The following is a 16,159-nucleotide window of genomic DNA, read 5'->3' as shown; positions in this document are numbered from 1 at the left end:
ATTTTGCGTTCCTTACGCGGTTGGGTTTTATGGGAACCCCTTGACAGTTCGCCTTGAATAAAACTCCTCCAGCAAGGCCCAACCTTGGTTTTAACATTTGCCACCTAAGCCTTTTTCCCTTGGGTTCTGCAGACTCAAGGGTCATCTTTATTTTAAACCCCTGGGCCAGTGCTCCTCCAAGTGTTGGTCCAAGCTGGGCGATGTCCGACGCCCCCTGGGCAACCAGGGTCTATGCCAACCCGACGTCTTGCCCATCCGGTGTGCCCTGAAAACGAGATACGTGCGACTCCTATCGGGATTTGTCAGCACATCGGGCGGCTTTGCTGGTCTTGTTTTACCACTGTCGAAATGTCTTGTAACCGGGATTCCGAGACTGATCGGGTCTTTCCGGGAGAAGAAATATCCTTCGTTGACCGTGAGAGCTTGTGATGGGCTAAGTTGGGACACCCCTACAGGGTATAAACTTTTGAGAGCCGTGCTCGCGGTTATGTGGCAGATGGGAAATTGTTAATATCTGGCTGTAGAGAACTTGACACTTGACTTAATTAAAATGCATCAACCGCGTGTGTAGCCGTGATGGTCTCCTTTCAGCGGAGTCCGGGAAGTGAACACGGTCTTGTGTTATGCTTGAACGTAAGTAGTTTCAGGATCACTTCTAGCTTCTCGACCGTTACGTTGCTTCTCTTCTCGCTCTTATTTGCGTATGTTAGCCACCATATATGCTTAGTGCTTGCTGCAGCTCCACCTCACTACCTTACCCTACCCATAAGCTTAAATAGTCTTGATCTCGCGGGTGTGAGATTGCTGAGTCCTCGTGACTCACGGATACTTCCAAGCAGTTGCATGTGCCGATGATACCAGTGCAGGTGACGCAACCGAGCTCAAGTGGGAGCTTGATGAATATCTTGATCGTTTTTTCGTGACTTTTTCCGGTTGATTAGTAGTGGAGCCCAGTTGGGACGATCGGGGATCTAGCATTTGGGGTTGTCTTCTTTTATTTTGTTTCCGTTGTCGGACCTTGATTGTACTCTGGATGATGTATGTTTAACTTGTTATTTGTGTGAAGTGGCGATTGTAAACCAACTCTTTATCCCTTTCTTATTGAATATGTGGGATTGTGTGAAGATTACCCCACTTGCGACTAAACCACCATGCGGTTATGCCTCTAAGTCGTGCCTCGACACGTGGGAGATATAGCCGCATCGTGGGCATTACACTGGTCCCTTTCCACTCTTGGCTCATGCAAGCCTCTGGGGCCGGTGGCCCCTCCCGGTGGACCCCCATAATCCTTCCGGTGGTCCCGGCACATTACCGGTGATGCTGGGAACACTTCCGGTGTCCAAATCCCCAGTTCCTATATATCATTCTTTACCTCTGGACCATTCCAGAACTCCTCATAATGTTCGGATCTCATCTGGGACGCCGAACAACATTCGATAACCACGTACATACTTTCCCTATAACCCTAGCGTCATCGAACCTTAAGTGTGTAGACCCTACGGGTTCGGAAACCATGCAGACATGACCGAGACATCTCTCTGGCCAATAACCAACAGCGGGATCTGGATACCCATGTTGGCTCCCACATGTTCCACGATGATCTTATCGGATGAACCACGATGTCGGGGATTCAATCATTCCCGTATACAATTCCCTTTGTCTATCAGCATGTTACTTGCCCGAGATTCGATCGTCGGTATCTCTATACCTCGTTCAATCTCGTTACCAGCAAGTCTCTTTACTCATTCCGTAACACATGATCCTGTGGCTAACTCCTTAGTCACATTGAGCTCGTTATGATGGTGCATTACCGAGTGGGCCTAGAGATATCTCTCCGTCATACGGAGTGACAAATCCCAGTCTCGATTCGTGCCAACCCAATAGATACTTTCGGAGATACCTATAGTGCACCTTTATAGACACCCAGTTACGTTGTGCCGTTTGGTACACCCAAAGCATTCCTACGGTATCCAGGAGTTGCACAATCTCATGGTCTAAGGAAATGATACTTGACATTAGAAAAGGTTTAGCAAACGAACTACACGATCTTGTGCTACCCTTAGGATTGGGTCTTGTCCATCACATCATTCTCCTAATGATGTGATCCCGTTATCAATGACATCCAATGTCCATGGTCAGGAAACCATGACAATCTATTGATCAACGAGCTAGTCACCTAGAGGCTTACTAGGGACATATTACGATCTATGTATTCACACATGTATTACGGTTTCTGGTTAATACAATTATAGCATGAACAATAGACAATTATCATGAACACGAAAATATAATAATAACCACTTTATTATTGCCTCTAGGGCATATTTCTAACATAGTATGGCTCTGGGATTGCTTTCTCGCATGGAGTCGAGGAAGGATCTCTGGGCGAGGTTGATGACACTACTACTACTTTACTTTATGCTAGTCTGCACTCTGCTAATGCTGCAAGACCGCTGAAGATGCTGAAGATGATAGTCTTCGATAGGACTAGGCTCTCCCTTCTATTCTGGCATTTCTGCAGTCCATTCCACATATACAGCCTTCCTTTGATAATGTTACATATGTAGTGTAGATCCTTGCTTGCTGAGTACTTCGGATGAGCACTCACGTTTGCTTTGCTTTCTTTTCCCCCCATTTTCGTTTGATGCAACCAGATGACAGAGCCCCTGAGACCGCTGCCCCGCCGACGACTACTACTACTACTACCCCGAGGGTGCCTACTACTACATGATAGACACCGGCGACCAGGAGTAGTTAGGAGGCTCCCAGGTAGGAGGCCTTGCCTTTTCGATCGTTGCTGCTTTTGTGCTAGCCTTCTTAAGGCAAAGTTGTCTAACTTATGCCTGTACTCAGATAATGTTGCTTCCACTGACTCGTTTGTATTCGAGCTTATGTATTCGAGCCCCCAAGGCCCCTGGCTTGTAATATAAAGCTTGTATTATTTTAAATTTGTGTCTAGATTTGTGTTGTGATATCTTCCCATGAGTCACTGATCTTGATCGTACACATTTGCGTGTATGATTAGTGTACGATTCAATCAGGCGCGTCACAGTTAGGTCACTTCTTGCCCCTTTTGGTGTCTCGATGCCACAAGGGAGAGATTTAGGACCGGGGATTTGTATTTCTACAGGGTGTTGTTGAGTCACAAGCTTGGTTCTTATTGCTTCTGAGTTTCTGCTTGTGAACTCTTTTCCTTCATTTGCTTTGGTTTGGTGTGACTCTATCATATGGTGTAAGACATATGCTACCCTGGTTATCCTTATTATGTCCCTATGTGCGTGAGATTATGCTCTTTTGTCTTATTGTTTTCCATGCTTAGTGTCACTTATATTATTGCAAGGATTGCATTGTCTATAAAATATAGGGGGTGTTGATCCTAGTGTGTGTGTGTTGTGCAGTCCAAAGCACATCTATAGAATGCACACATCTAGGGGAGCCTGCCTATATTTTATGGATTTTGGGTTTGCTTATTCTCATTATATATCTTTATGTGCAAATCCCGTATTGTCATCAATCCACCAAAAAAAGGGAGATTGTTAGGGCATATTTCTCCCTGTGTGGTTTTGGTGATTGATGACAGTGCATTTGCGGACTAATCGTGTGCATTGAGCATTTCAGATATCTCATGTCGAAGCACTAGATGATTCGATGCCCCTTGGAGCCTATCAAAGACGATGGTTCTCTACATTTCTTTTCGGTGGATTTGAGTCATAGGAAAGCCGTACTATTAAGAGGGGGTCCGCTTCGGAAAGGTATGGGTGGAATCAACACATACACAACCCCATATGCACCCACAACCTTCTTTCCCTTCTCTGGAGCATTTCCATGTTTTCTATGGTGTTTCAGGGTCTTGCCAGCAGTAGTACCGCTAGTGACCACGGCAGTACCGCTTATGCGGTAGTACCGCCGGGTTCTTCCGTGGCACTACTGTTGGTGTCAAAACTGGTGGATCTCGGGTAGGGGGTCCCGAACTGTGCGTCTAGGCCGGATGGTAACAGGAGACAGGGGACACTTTGTTTTACCCAGGATTCGGGCCCTCTCGATGGAGGTAAAACCCTACTCCTGCTTGATTGATATTGATGATATGGGTAGTACAAGAGTAGATCTACCACGAGATCAAGGAGGCTAAACCCTAGAAGCTAGCTTATGGTATGATTGTTGTGTATGGAGTTTATTCTGTCCTACGGACTACAACCCTCCGATTTATATAGACACCGGATAGGGTTAGGGTTACACAGAGTCGGTTACAATGGTAGGAGATCTTGAATATCGCATCGCCAAGCTTGCCTTCCACGCCAAGGAAAGTCCCATCCGGACACGGGATGAAGTCTTCAATCTTGTATCTTCATAGTCCAGGAGTCCGGCTGAAGGTATAGTCCGGCTATCCGAACACCCCCTAATCTAGGACTCCCTCAGTAGCCCTTGAACCAGGCTTCAATGATGATGAGTCCGGCGCGCAGATTGTCTTCGGCATTGCAAGGCGGGTTCCTCCTCCAAGTCCTTCATAGAAGATTTGTAAACACCAAGAGTAGTGTCCGGTTCTGCAAAATAAGTTTCCACATATTGCCATAGAGAGAATAATATTGACACAAATCAAATCTGCTAACGTATTCCGCAGTGCGCTATCGCACTACGGCCAAGTCCTTTACTCGAATCATTTTTACTTTTCCACCTCGGCATGTTTTGCGAGGCGGTTTCCTTGGCACGTCTTGTCAAAGCAGAGATCGTGTTCCCCCCTTTTACGGGATTCTCATCAATACGGACGTGGGTAACCCAATCGTGCCCGTTAGCATGTTTTCTCGATTAAAGGCGAGTCCCAAACGGTTACGGGGAGGTCTCCTGGTATTCAACCTCTTATAAAGAGACCAAGGCCTTACTCCTTTTTTTCAATCTCAAACGAGTTCGCCCGTCGCCTCGAGTTCCAGCACCCTAGGCTTCAGATTCCAGGCGCTTCGGACCTTCGGTAATGTCCGGTTCCGACCTTCAAGGCCAATGGATGCCCTCCTCCGTTACGGAGGAGGACGTGCTAAAGTTGCGAGAGGCTAAGTTCTTGACCGCCGAAATTCCGCATATGTTGCCTGCTCACGGGCAGGCTATTCCCAATCCCCAGCCCAGTGAGAGCGTAGTGTTCATGTCTCACTTCCTTCGGGGGTTAGGCTTCCCGATGGATCCCTTCATGAGGGGGCTGCTGTTTTATTACGGGTTGGAATTTCATGACTTAGCTCCGGAGTCCATCCTCCACATTTCCTCATTCATCGTTGTGTGCGAAGTGTTCCTCCGTGTTACTCCTCACTTCGGATTATGGCTCAAGACTTTTGGAGTGGAGCCGAAGATGATCGAGGGACGGCACGCAGAGTGCGGAGGTGCCGTCATAAGTAAGAATGTTGATGCTCCATGGCCCGAGGGCTTCTTTCAAGAGGAGCTCGGCTTGTGGCAATGAGAATGGTTCTATATCACCGCTCCCAGGAGTGCCAAGTGGGCGGCGCCTCCTGCCTTTCGCTTGGGTCCCCCATCACGGCTAGCGCCATGGGTCCACAAAGGATTAGATTGGGGTTTGCCCAAAGACGTGCCCCTGTTACAGGGCCGAATTAAGGATCTCTTGGAAGGAGACCTCAGTTTGGTCAAGGTGACGCGGGTCATGCTGATTCGCCGAATATTTCCCGGCAAACGTCGCCCCCTTCGCCTGTGGGAGTTTAATCCGGAGGGACCACGAGTTCTCCAGAATTTTATGGGCGCAACGCCCGCGGAGATGTATAGGCTATTCTTCGGATCACAAGAGATGTGTCCGGATTCAACCGAGGACGCAGGCCTAAGCTGCAATCGCCCGGATACTCAAGTAAGCAACCTTGTGCCCGGACCTTCTATCCATATAATTGTCATAAACTTGCCCCTAAAAGAGCCGTCCTTTTAAACAGGAGTGGATAGCGAAGGCGAAGCTGATCAGGTGTCCGGCTCCCCTTCCTGAAACCAGGGCGGATCCTGTGCTAGTCAGGATGCTGGAGAAAATGCCTTTGGAGGGGGAGGACAAGGAAGCTATGGCCTCCTCGAAGGAGGCTGCTCCGAAGGGAGGAACTGACAATTCCTCTCCTAAGGGGAAGAAGAGAGCCGCCTCTGACGACCCGGAGACCATGGCCTCGAAACGGGGGAAACAATCCTTGTCAGAGGGTCCGACGCCAGGGAGTTCCTTGGCCGGACTACGCCCTCAAGGGGATCAGCCCTCCAGCGAGCCGTAAGTGGAGAAAAGATTTTCCTTTTGAGGGGTGAGAGAAATCCTTGATTTTATTCCTGAGAAGATTAACCGAAATTTTACCTTGTAGCTCGGACCTCAGTCCTTCACAGCAGAGCTCGTCTTCGGGGGATCTACTTCCGGAGATGATGGAGAGCGGGACGCCTCCCCCTGCCGTACCGCCCAGCGAGGCGGGCGACCCTGAAGTGTCGTTGCGGAGGGTTTCTCCGAATCCGGCAGGGGCGGAAGGTGGCTGTGCGGCCCCCCGAAGTTCTCCACGTCCGGCCTTCGAAAGAGGCCATAGGGCAAGTCCGGCACCGTCTGGTGCTCGGTCGGAGGAACTGAAGATTCTACTAGGGCGAGCTTCTATCTCAGAAGAGCACCGTGCATTGATGGGCGCGGTGATTGAAAGGATTTCATCCGCCGAAAGCGGATTGCATGAGGCCGTCAAAAGTTTACTGACGGGTTTTGAGGTACGTTAGAAAATGTACACTTTTGTCAGTTGCGCATAGGTAAGATGCGCCCTGTGTAGATAGTAGCCCCTGAGACTCTGCGTGTTGTCAAGAAATGACGGCACGCAGAGGATCATAATCCCAGATCTAAGATGTCGCCTTTGAATGTAGGTGGCGAGGTGTCCGGAATCAAGCCGAACTGATGATGTGGCCGAACTAAAGCGGGAACTGGACGTGGCAGATGCCGACATCGTGCGTGTTAACAAGCGGCTTGATGAGGCTCAAGGTATGTAATTCTTTGTGCGGCATCAGGTAAGAGGAGCCTTATGCCAGTGTCTTACAATGTGTGTGCTTGACGCAGATGGTACGGCCGCCATGGAGAATCTTAGGGCAGAACTTGCCCGAGCTAAGGAGCAAGCCAGAAGAAGCAATGCGGCTGCCAAGAAGGCCCTTGAAGAGCTGAGAGCCAAACAGGCTGCTCACTGCCGAAGCAAAGAAGAGATGGCCGAGAAGTTAAAGAGCGCTGCAGACCGTTGCAAGCTTCTTGAGAAAGAAGACTAGGCGAGACAGACGGATTTAGAGAAGGCCGTCGCCGAGGCCAAGGACACTCGCTCTGCGATGAGAGCTGCGAAAGAGGAGCTGCGTCAGGCCGAACCGATTGCGGCTGGAAAGCCCTTTATGCTGCGGAGGAAGTTTTGTGATCTGAAGTTTGCTCCGTTGGACCGGATGTGGAGTGTGAAGGACACCTATCTGGACTTGGCAACGAGTGCCGCTGATGCGACCGAACACTTTCGAGATCAGAAAGATTGTGAAGTGGAAAAGCTTTTCTGGTCGCAGTTTCATAATCCAGAGTGTCCACTTGCAGTGGATGATCGTTTGGCTCAATGGGCCGAACTGAATAGGTTGTCCGGACTCGCCATGAAGTACGTCATGGATCATCTGTGGCTGGGGAGATCGGAGCCGAAGAGTTATTTCAGCTTGGTCTAGCAATTCCTTGACGCGGTGCCGCGTATTAATGCAATGAAGAGGTCAACATGCATAGAGGGCGCAAGGATGGCTCTTGCCCGTGTCAAGACATACTGGGCAGAGATGGAGACCACCGTTGTTGCGTCCCGTGATTCGGACAGAAGCCGAGTATCTTCCGAGCACTATTTTCAGGAAGTCCTTTAAGGCGCTCGTTTAATAGAAGCGCAGTGCTCGAAGGATTCTATGTTATGATAGCATATGTAATTGAAAAGTAGTATTTTGATAAACTGTAGTGGCCTTTTTTATACTTGTGCCTCCAAGTATCATTAACACCTTCTATGCGGCCGTTTTAAGGTATATATATATATATACATGTATAGAATCTGAAAGATGGTAGTTTGGCTTCAGCCCCCATGCACATAGTGCGGGGTGCTCGCAGAAGACGCATTTTCACACTTAACCCAACGTCTTGGTCCTACAAAGGAGGTGATAGCGCAGCGGGCCAGGCAACCGGACTATAATGCTTTAACACTTTCACTTAGCCATAGGAGTTTGAAAATGAGACTCTTTAGGTAGCTCCTTGGTGGCAACTGCGCTCGTCCGAATTCGGGGCGCGTATGTGCCTGACCGGGAAGCGGTCCTTCATTAAAGCGGAGGAATCCGATAGATTCCGATTGATCATCGAGTGGCTGACCAGTCTCACGCTACATCATGACAGTCAGTTTTCGGCTTTCTCTACTGAGGTGCTCGCCCTGGCCGAACCGGGGGCACAATCGCAGTAGTTCTCCTGGTGCTACCTTAGCTGATAGAGCGGAACGTAAGGTAGCCGAACTCAGGAGCCGGGCAACCCAACATTTGACCAAAGACATGATTCGGAGCTGATGCATATAGTGCCAAAACTCGCGACGCCGAACACTCCCTAAGATGTTCGGTCTTTATGAGTGCGGGCCAAACAACACTCTTTATTAAAAAAGCCCCTAGTGTCTAGGTACGTGCAAAAATTCTGACGTGGCCACATGCCAAGACGCCAGCCTCCTCCTTGGTTATGTTGGAAAGAAAAAACCAGGGGATGTGTAGCAGCAAGAGACAGTAAAAAAGGTTTACGCAGGGTCTTAATCTAAAAAGAATCCTTTAGGATGGGTCCCTACTGCACGTCTGCGCCTGTGTCTCCGTTGTGCCGTATCCTGGACGGGCACCGCACGACGTTCATCTGTAAAAGAGAGGAACTGAGTTGAAAACTGGTCGTGCCAAAAAAGTTTTAAAATAAGCAAAGTATAAAGTAAGATATATAAGTTTGAGCTTTATTGTCTCTTATTGTATATGCGTGGAGCCCCTAGTGCGGGGGTATATGGCTTCTAGGCCTGCATCAATGATGATTTTGCACCGAACTCGTCTATCCGTGTTCGTGGTCTTGAATGACCTATTTTGAAGTTTATTGGCCAATGAGGCCATTTTGCTGTGGGGCTGTCAAAGCGGCCGCACAGTCCTCCGCTTGGGGAGGCGCACTTTAGTGCTTCCCCTTCAAACAGATGATGCCTCGTGGACCGGGCATCTTGAGCGTAAGAGATGCGTAATGCGGTATTGCGTTAAAGCGAGCAAAAGCTTCGCGTCCCAGTAGTGCTTGATAGCGACTTGAGAACAGGACGATATGGAAGGTCAGCTTTTCACGGCGGAGGTTATCGACAGAGCCGAATGTGACTGTGAGCCGGAAAAAACCCGTACAATGGGTGTCCGGACCAGGTATTACCCCTTGAAAGGAGGTTTTGCTGCGGCGGATTCTTGCTGGGTTTATCCCCATGTGCTGGATTGTATCCTGGTATATCAGGTTTAGTCCACTGCCGCCGTCCATAAGGACATTTGAAAACTTGAGTCCGCCAATTATTGGATCGAGTATTAAGGCAGTCCAGCCTACATTCTTGATATTCCTAGAATAATCTAGCTGATCGAAGATGATCGGTTTTGACAACCAGTGGCAGGACCCTTTAGGCCGTGTGGTGCGTACCTTTACGAGCGCCGCACGTTTTATTATGTGAAGTGAGTTCACTGTCTTTACTTCTTGTGGGAAGTTCTTTTGTTTCCTGGTACTCTACTTTTGGGGTTCGTCCTCGTCTTCGCTTAGTGTGTCGAGCCCCTTGTGTTCGGCATTGAGTCTGCCGGATTGTTTGAAAACCCAACAGTCTCTATGGGTATGGTTAGTAGGCTTCCTGGGAGTACTGTGTATCTGACATATCCTGTCCAGGATTTTATTTAAGTTGGATGGATCGTCCCTGTTATCCTGGGGGGGCGATTTTTCCTTATTTTGCCGTGAGCCTTTCAATCCGGCATTGACTGCCGTGCTCTTCAGACTTTTGTTTTGAATCCAGCGACGGTCCTTGTTGCGTCGCGATTTTCCGTTTCCATCCCTAGTTTCGGATGTACTTGGGTCGCTGGGGCTGCACCTTGCCAACCAGCTGTCCTCCCCTGCACAAAAGCGGGTTATGAGGCTTGTTAGTGCGGCCATTGTTCTTGGCTTTTCTTGGCCGAGGTGTCTGGCGAGCCATTCGTCTCGGACATTATGCCTGAAAGCTGCTAAGGCTTCGGCGTCCGGACAGTCGACTATCTGATTCTTTTTAGTGAGGAATCTATTCCAGAACTGCCGAGCTGATTCTCCGGGTTGTTGAGTTATGTGACTAAGATCGTCTGCATCCGGGGGACGGACATAGGTCCCTTGAAAGTTTGCTCGGAAAGCATCCTCGAGCTCTTCCCAGCTTCCAATTGTGTTTTCTGGAAGGCTTTTAAGCCAATGCCGGGCTGGCCCTTTAAGCTTAAGGGGTAGATATTTTATGGCATGGAGATCATCTCCTCTAGCCATGTGTATGTGGAGGATATAATCCTCGATCCAGACTCCAGGGTCTGTTGTTCCATCATATGCCTCTATGTTTACGGGTTTGAATCCCTCTGGGAATTCATAGTCCAGGATCTCATCGGTGAAACATAGAGGGTGTGCGGCGCCCCTGTATTTGGGTGTGCCGGATTCTGATGATGACTTCATAGCATTGCTTATGTGAGCCTGCTTTCTTGGCCCATAAATGGACCTGACTGGGCCATGATGCGGATCCTTAAGTGGGTCGCATGCCGATCTAGGTGCGGCGCCGCTTGCCGCTTTATGGGGTCGTCTATCCGACCGTGTGGCTTTTTGATTTTTCGAATGCGAGGGCTCTAGGGCCTCTTCGTCGAATTCAGGCAGTAGCTTTCTTTTCGGATAGATTTTGGTGCGGCGACTGTCGCCGTACTTATCTGTTGTATTGGTTACTTTGCTCCATCTAATCCGGAGTGCATCTTCCGCTGTTTTAGCTTCCGCTTCTGCTTCTTTAGGCTGCGTGCGGTTGCAACGAGCCTCTCATGGAGATTCTTCTGCTCCATAGGTTTATTCGGCGTGAGGTTGTCTGGAATGCCGTTTTCGCCGGAGGAGGGATGTTCGGCTTCTCTATCCGTGTTTCCCTGTTCGAACGGTTGCTCTAAGGCCTGCTCGTCGTCTGCCGGCTCGTCCTGCTCTATGGCTGGGTTTTTGTCGAGGCGGGGCTTGGGTCGGCGTTTACGCCGACGCTTTGATTGCTTTTCGGGGGGTCGATCTCTCGTCCCATCCCCTTTTTCCTCGTTGTCGCTTCCTTTAGGGGTGTCCACCATGAACACACCGTGAGATGAGGTGGTTATCCAATGCCCTATGGGCGTTGGTTCGTCGGTATCTCCTGCATCGTCATCCATGCTGTCGATGTCTCCGAAGTCGAAGTTGAGCACGTCATTTAAATTGTCGATAGTGGCTACCAAGTGGGTGGTGGGTGGGCTTTGAATTTCTTCATCGTCCGTATCCCATCCTCGCTGACCGTAATCCGGCCAGGGCTCTCCTGATAAAGAGAGAGACTTTAGAGAATTCAGAATGTCGCCGAAGGGCGAGTGCTGAAAGATGTCTGTGGCGGTGAACTCCATGATCGGCGCCCAATCGGATTTGATCGGCAGGGGCGCGGAGGGCTCGGAGCTCAGAGAGGAATCCGGCTCCTCGGAGTCACGGGCTATGCGGAGTGCGGGGCTGGGGTTCGGCTCCATCGCCTCTGAGACCACAGCCCCTGAGGCAGCGTCCAACCGCTGATCCTCGATCGGTGTAGTAGGCTCCGAATCAATGGTCGGAACCGATGCGTGTGCAGCCTCCAAGGCGTTGTTCGGTGGCAGAGCTATATCATGCCCATCGAGACAGTGCGGCACGCTTGGCTGTGGCTCGAATCCGTCAAAGATCAAGTCCCTGCGGATGTCAGCCGTGTAGTTTAGGCTTCCAAACCTGACTTGATGGCCAGGGGCGTAACTTTCGATCTGCTCAAGGTGGCCAAGCGAATTGGCCCGCAGTGCGAAGCCGCCGAAGACGAAGATCTGTTCGGGGAGAAAAGTCTCACCCTGGACTATATCGTTGTTGATGATCGAAGGAGCCATCGGGCCTAAAAGTGACGACATAGAGGAACTCTCAATGAAAGCACCAATGTCGGTGTCAAAACCGGCGGATCTCGGGTAGGGGGTCCCGAACTGTGCGTCTAGGCCGGATGGTAACAGGAGACAAGGGACACTTTGTTTTACCCAGGTTCGGGCCCTCTCGATGGAGGTAAAACCCTACTCCTGCTTGATTAATATTGATGATATGGGTAGTACAAAAGTAGATCTACCACGAGATCAAGGAGGCTAAACTCTAAAAGCTAGTCTACGGTATGATTGTTGTGTATGGAGTTTATTCTGTCCTACGGACTACAACCCTCCGGTTTATATAGACACCGGATAGGGTTAGGGTTACACAGAGTCGGTTACAATGGTAGGAGATCTTGAATATCGCATCACCAAGCTTGCCTTCCATGCCAAGGAAAGTCCCATCCGGACACGGGATGAAGTCTTCAATCTTGTATCTTCATAGTCCAGGAGTCCGGCTGAAGGTATAGTCCGGCTATCCGAACACCCCCTAATCCAGGACTCCCTCAACTACCGCTTAGGGTTTCCCCGAGCATGCAACATTCGCTTGCCAGTCTCCTTTTGACAGTAGTAGGGCGGTAGTAGCACGGTAGTACCGCTCCGGCAGTACTACAGCCCATACTACCGTCGCCACTACCGCTTGCGGTGTTTTCCTCTGTGCAAGGTTCTGTTCCCACTTTGCGCTAAGTGGTAGTAGAGCGGCACTAGGACGGTAGTACCGCTTTGCACGGTACTGTCGCCCCTGACACCCTCTACTACCGTTGCCTCTCCAGGTCTAGAAACCCTATGCGGTAGTACCACCAGGGTCAGCGGTAGTACCGCTCCGGTGGCACTAGCGTAGGTACACTCTGTGTATTTTAGGCTTGTGTGGGGTAGTACCGCCTAAGCGGTAGTACCGCTTAGTTGTGGGCACAGGGCAGAAAAACGGTTGGATTTTGTTCCCCTATATAAGGGGGGGTCTTCTTCTTCTTAGGGTTGACCTTTTCCCCCCAAGCTCCATTGCCTTTCAAAAGCTCATTCTTGCCCGATCTCTCTTCCTAGCCAATCAAACTTGTTGATTTTCTAGGGATTGGTTGAGAAGGCTCCGATCTACACTTCCACCAAGAGAAATTTGGTTCCCTCCACTAATCCCTTGCAGATCTTGTTACTCTTGGGTGTTTGAGCACCCTAGATGGTTGAGGTCACCTCAGAGCCATATTCTAATGTGGTGAAGCTCCGTGGTTTCGTTGGGAGCCTCCAATTCGGTTGTGGAGAGAGCCCCAACCTTGTTTGTAAAGGTTCGGTTGCCGCCTTCAAGGGCACCAATAGTGGATTCATGGCTTCTTGCATTGTGTGAGGGCGTGAGGAGAATATGGTGGCCCTAGTGGCTTCTTGAGGAGCATTGTGCCTCCACACCATTCCAACGGAGACGTACTTCCTCTTAAAGGGAAGGAACTTTGGTAACACATCATCGTCTCCACCAGCTCCACTCTTGGTTATCTCTTACCTTTACTTGTGCAAACTTTTAGTGTGATGTATCCCTTGCTTGCTTGTGTGCTTGTTGTTGTTGCATCATATAGGTTGCTCACCTAGTTGCACATCTAGACAACCTATTTTTTTGCTAAGTTTAATTTGGTCAAGAAAAGTTAAAAATTGTTAGTTGCCTATTCACCCCCTCTAGTCAACCATATCGATCCTTTCACCCGGGAATCATGGTATCTACCTGTGATCATCCTGACGGAATGCCACCCAGACTCAAAGAGATGGATGGCTTCAAGGCCGGAAAGCATATGTGTGCAACCGCAAGTCATTATGGGCTATGGCTTGGTTGACCTTAGTCGTGACTCTCCATGGTCAGTTGCTAGCAGATGTAGACGAACGATATGATTGGATGGGCACTGACATCTGTCGGATGATTGCTCTGGAAGACCATGTTTCGATTGTCCCGTTCTCAAACACCAGGCAGTGCGAGGACATAACGGGAGGGATCGAATCTTGCGGGTAAAGTGTACAAGACTCTGAAGAGTAACAACCTAATCGATTAGTCATGTCCCCGGTTATAGACAATATAAGCACAGGAGAAGATGCTATCAGCCAGTCTTAACACAATTAATTATAATGAGTGGGGTTTATTAATAATTTTGGGATATGAGAATTGGTTGGTGGAACCATCTCATTAACAACCAACTTTTGTAGTAATTTTTTCATTTGACTCCTTTATTGTAGGAAAAAAACAGCTTTTCACACAAATTATAAATTTAGAGCCCCACCAGCCATATTTGCATATAGTATGGATATTTTATTTTATCAGTTCTCTCTTGTGACTTTGCCGGCATATTCAAAATGCTGACCTACACGACTACAACGTCTCATGTTGAAGAGTATTATTCCGAGGAGTGAGGCTACATTATACGCTTGGTGATATGCCATTGGAGTCGCATGGACTTGCTATCTTCTACATCTTCTGCAGTAGTTTATCTCATGTGTTGGCCTTCAGCCAATTTATTATTTTTATAATAAAGACTCTATATTATATTTAGGTGTAATAAAACATGTGCGATTGCACTTTGATATATACATTGATATATAGTGTGTGCCAGCATGATCTTGGGATGGTATAGATGCACACATACTTGACCGTTTTCGGGTCGGGTCGCTACAGGTTTTTTCATCAAACATCTTTACGAATAAGATACTCTCATAGCATCAAAATGTAAACGAGAAATACATAACATAGTTTGTGTAGAAAACCAAAATATAGAAATCTGTCGCCACAAAATCCAACAAGCACATCCAAATACAGACATCTCTCTTATGCCCTATTTGGTGGAATTTTCCACTGGCTTCCACCACTGAAAAGCCCAAAGCTAACCAAACAGACATATTCCAAACGTGCTTCCCCTGAATCCATCAAAAAAAACACATGCACAAGAGAAAGCTACCAAATAGGTGCTTTTGTGGATTTGGATTCCTCTTTCCCCGAGCTTACCCCAGCCTTTGGATGATTTTACCAACCTTGCCACCAAAACAAGTCGAACCGGTACCAAAGTCCCAATTGAGCGAGCAACTCATCTAGGCCTTTGGATGAATTTACCAACCTTGCCACCAAAACAAGTCGAACCGGTACCAGAGTCCCAATTGAGCGTCGCTATCCGGTCGACCCTCTGGTGAAGCTTTGCCACTCTGGACATCACCTCACCTTGCTAGGTTTCCGCGTTCCACCCCCTCCGGTTGGCCCTCCCTGCACGGTGTCGTCTCCCAGTTATGACAAAACTTCTTTTGCTTCATTGCTAGCATGCACTACCAATTGATGGTTGTGATGAACTGATTCATATGCACAATGATGGGAAGAGGCGATGGAGTTGCCACACGAGAGGAGACATGATGTGAATGAAAGGTTACAACAGCCAAGAGGAAATGAGAAGGAATTTGTGTTTTTTTTTTGCAAAGATCGTTTGTGGTCTTTATATGAATTTGAACAACTTGTACAAAGTTATAGTTTCCTTTTGAATTTGTGATATTTATATGAATATATTCATGAATAATTTGAGATCTTTGTACCAATTTATGCGAGTGTTGATGAATTTTCTATAAAATTGGAATGTACCGACTATGTTGAACTTCGGTACTATCGTTTTGTTCATATTTTTCAAGCCCATGCAACATTAAAACTTGATAATTTCCTTCCAAAATGATCATTTACATGCCATTCATCAGTGTATAAATTGATGTTTACAGTTAATTAATATATAAACAGTCTTCAAGGGCATTAAAAACAATTCTTATAAAAATTTTTCTTCAGATTTTCCACTGCAGCTTTCTCACAATCCAGAGCCAAACTAAACACCACCTATGCTCCTGCTCCTTATAAGGTGCCTAGACAAATAGCAGAGGAGGCTAAAGTTCACCTAATAAGAGCAAAAGAATTTTGCGTAGGGTTTCTCCAGGTAGTATCCACATCCAGAACGTGTACGAGTCGAGCTCCCCTGCTGCCAGGCAGCCAAATCCTATAAAACCCCCAACAAAATATATATCCCTATCCTCCTCTCTC

The sequence above is a fragment of the Triticum aestivum genome, chromosome 6A (assembly GCF_018294505.1).
Source record: "Triticum aestivum cultivar Chinese Spring chromosome 6A, IWGSC CS RefSeq v2.1, whole genome shotgun sequence".
Taxonomy (NCBI): Eukaryota; Viridiplantae; Streptophyta; class Magnoliopsida; order Poales; family Poaceae; genus Triticum; species Triticum aestivum.
Note: the sequence above shows the minus strand (reverse complement) of the source record.